This window comes from Ananas comosus, unplaced genomic scaffold, assembly GCF_001540865.1.
Source record: "Ananas comosus cultivar F153 unplaced genomic scaffold, ASM154086v1, whole genome shotgun sequence".
Classification (NCBI taxonomy): Eukaryota; Viridiplantae; Streptophyta; class Magnoliopsida; order Poales; family Bromeliaceae; genus Ananas; species Ananas comosus.
Genome location: NW_017892583.1, coordinates 18403 through 22598, shown reverse-complemented (window position 1 = coordinate 22598; position 4196 = coordinate 18403).

Below are 4196 nucleotides of genomic sequence, written 5' to 3'. Positions count from 1 at the left end.
CTGGTGCCATCCTATAGGGCGCCTTTGAGATTGGGGTAGTCCCGGGGACGAGATCTACCACAAACTCAATCTCCCTATCAGGAGGCATGCCTGGAAGCTCCGCTGGGAACACATCTCCAAACTCCCGCACTACGGGGATATCCTCAATCCTAGGGGCGTCATCCTCACCCCGCAACACAACAGTAGCCAAGTAGGCTACGCAGCCTCTACTAATCAACTGCCGCGCTCGAGAAGAGCTAATCGTCATCGCAAACAGCGAACTCTGGCATCCTCGGTACACAACCTCCGCCTGCCCTGGCTCTCTAAAAGTCACCGTTCGATTCTTACAATCGATGGTGGCAAAGTACTTAGTCAACCAATCCATGCCCAACACAACATCAAACTCCCCGAGTTTATGCAAAGCTAGCAAGTCCACGGGCATGATCCAATCTCCAACCCGAATAGGGCAACTGGGGCAGAACTCCCGAATGTCCAAAGAATGATCGGGTACAACAACTCGGCCCGGATGCAACAGGGATACAAGTGGGATGCCATGCAACTCGGCAAACAGCCGATCAATAAATGAATGCGATGCACCGGTATCAAACAAAGCTCTAGCTCGAATACCAGAAAGTAAAATGATACCTGCGACCACATTCTCGGCTGCCGCCGCTTCCTCAGTCTGGGCCGCGTACATACGCCCGCTCGGGGCCTGTCGTGACCCCTCCGTCTGCCGCTGGATAGGTGGCCGACCGGCCTGGTGATGCGCAGAAGAGGTCCCCTGGCTGGGACCTGGCGATGCTGGTGCAGATGCCGCAGATGGCGCTGGCAATGGACTCCTCGGGCAGTCCGACTGGAAGTGGCCCTCCTGGCCACACGAGAAGCACCTGCCCCGGCTGCGCGTACACTGTCGTGGGTAATGAGGGCCCCCACAGATCACGCAGCGGGGAGCCTGACGACGCTCGGGTCCTCCTCCTTGAGTAGACTGGCCGCGTCCTCGCGACTGGCTCCTGCTCCTGGGATGCCTCGGCGGCCTCCGTGAGTGCGTCTGACTCGCACCCTCAGCCGCTGGCCTCTTCCCCTTCCCTTTCTCCAAGCTTTCGCGACGCTCCTGCAGATCCGCCGCCCCTGCCTCAACTATCAATGCTCGATCCACAACCTCCCGGTAGGTCTGGAGGTTGGAAGACTGCACCAACCGGAAGATGGAAGGCCGCAAACCGCGCTCAAAGATGCGGGCCTTGTCCTCGTCGTCCCGTACCACAAAAGGCACACAGTGGAGTAACCGAGAAAACTCCCTCTCGTACTCAGCTACGGACCGCTCATCCTGGCGCAAACTGCGCAAGTCCTGCTCCATCTTCCTCTTGACGCTAGTAGGAAAGTAGTGCGCCAGAAGAAGCTGCTTGAATCGTGTCCATGTGATCGCTGTCAAGTCGGTGCTGGGGTTGTCCTGGATATCCAACCACCAACGGTAGGCCTCGCCGTCCAGAAAGTGAGTGGCGAGCCAAACTCTATCTCGCTCCTCCACAAAGGTATCTCGAAAAAGTTTCTCCATATGCATCAACCACTTCTCAACAATCCAGTGGTCGACATTCTCGCCATCAAACATCCTCGGGCTGCACCTCCTGAACTCACTGAGGCGCTCCATAAGCCGATCTCGCTCGGCTCCCTCGGCCATCACGGGGAAAACCGCCCCCGTCACCGGTCTCTGCACAGGGGGTACCGCAGCCACCTCCTCCCGAGGTGTGGCCGCCGATGCCGCACGGGAAGAACTGGGCGCAGGGGACTGCGCCCTCGGTGCGACGTCCACCACGGGTGCTGGCGGTGTAGGACCCTGGGTCTCCCTCGAAGCTGCCGCCTGCTGAAGTAGGAGGTCCTCCAGATGCTTCATCCGCGCCTCCTGCCGCTGAGCCACCTCAGCCTGTCGCTGCGCCGCTGCCGTCTGCTGCGCCAACAGATCAGTGAGAACCGCAAGCTGGGCCCTCAAGTCACGGACCTCACTAGATCCGGAAGTAGCGGAGGTCTCGACCTCCTCGGGGTGTGCCGCATCATCCGCCCCGGCAGACTGGGAGCGTGTAATCGGCATCGTCACTACAAAGCATAAAAGCGCAAGTTAGTAACCCACGCTATCGCATCCCCGCTCAAATAGATAAAACCCCAAATCATGCGAAAGTAAGGAAGTGTCCTTCACTACTAACTCCCGATGTTACGTTGTCGGCCGCCAACGTAACCCTCCGCGAAGTTAGAAGCCATACACTCCGATCAAACTCTAACTTTTTAGAGTTGTCATAAACCCAATCATAATACTTTCGCTGACAAGTCAATTAGACCTCGTCTCTCACGAGCCTAATTCCTATAGTCCAACCGGCCTAAGGTTTGCTAGGTCCAATAAGACTCAACCCTAGGCTCTGATACCAAATTAATCTGTCACGCCCCGGGACCGGCGGAGGCCCTCCCGGTGGCGTGCCCAGACCCGCCATATGTCTACACATATAAGGCGTCTACAACAAAAGCGGAAATAAAAGCAAGAGATAGAACAAATACAAGAAATGAAATAACTAGCAACTAATGATATCAGAGCAAGTAAAGTTCTATCATCTACACCAAGGTAAAGAAATAAAGCTAGTCAAATTAAGATAACCATAAGTAGTACAAAAATGGTGGTCTCTATACATATGTGGGTACAACTCTCAACCTCTCACAAAAGAAAACACGAGAGGTAGACCACCTAGCGAACGATCCCCCGGTAAGCGCGCTAGCCCGAGGCGATACCCTTTCCGCGATCCCTGGCCTCACCCTGAGTGGAAGGCTCTGAAAAACATCGAGAAAAAGAGGGCGTGAGAACTATAATTTATAGTTCCCAGTGGGCAATTACTGACCTCAGCTCTTGCTCCACTAGGCCCCAAAAATAAGGGTAAGTAACGATAATAATACAAGCAATAAGGAGCATATACATAAACTGCTGAAAGAAAGCATAATTGAAATGCTAGTCTACTGTGTCTCAAATAAGCATGAAGTCATGGTAATGTACATCCAGGCTATCATAGGGTAATATATCCGATGCATACTAATATGTCTCAACATAATAACAAGTAAACTTCACGATGCAATATGTCAATGCATAAGGGTAAAACTGTCCAAACAACCGAGTATACTACGATGCAATAATGAAACCGACAAGTATACTAAATGTACCAATACTGTATCATAAACGTGTCCCAGTGATCCAACTACCAATCCTATCTAGTAGTGATTATTCATATTCGACACCGTGTCGATTTCCATTTCCAATTAGGGACTTACCCAAGGTAGTCCAGCTTGTGCCGCCTAAGTGCCTGTGGTAGCCCGACATTCCTACTCTTGGAATGTGTCTGTCCCACTCGACCCCGTAGGCTTCTCAATACCGCACGAGCGAACGTAGTCGCGTAGGCTAACTCCGGAGTGCCGGCTTGTAGGGAGCGACCCTCACAAGCATGTGCGAATGAGCACAAATGGCAAGCAAGCATAGTCCAAGTCTCAAATATCCAATCCTCATGTCTCTAACATGGTATCATAACTAGCATCCCGAAGATCTAGTCTAAGTCACAATGTGAAGTTTCAACAGTTGCTACGCCTAGTGCCCCTTGATGACACTTAGGCAATTTGATGTCCAACACGTTTTCCAAATCCCTCAATGGCCCTATCCACTAGGTTCTCACAAGTCCTGAGCTCAATGCCGCTTGTTGACATTAGCTCTCCAATTCACGTGATATCAAGTTCGACGCCTACAATTGTAGCAATTGTCATCTTTCATGCCCCAATTAAACTTATGTTTAAACGCATGAATCATAGCTCATTTACTCTCTAGAACCATGAAATCAAACCTCATATAGAAGGCTAAATGCAACCAAAGATCAATCAAGCAACTCTCTACTACATAGAGGTCCAAAACTTCATCATATATAACTTATGCATTTTAAGCATTCTAAAACTCATAATAAATACATTTAATATGAAACTGCATGAATTAATTAGTAACAAGGCACTTATCACCAAATATGAGATTTTCTCATATTATGGGCTAGGTCAAACCCACCGACGACAACGAAGCTTTTCGTTTGCTCCAACGGAGGTTTCCACAAGTCTTCCAGCACCCTAGAAGCATCAAAAAGGGTGTCATCCAATCGATACGAAGAGCAATAAGCTCAATCTTTAACCTAGAAGCAAAAGGGCCAAAACTC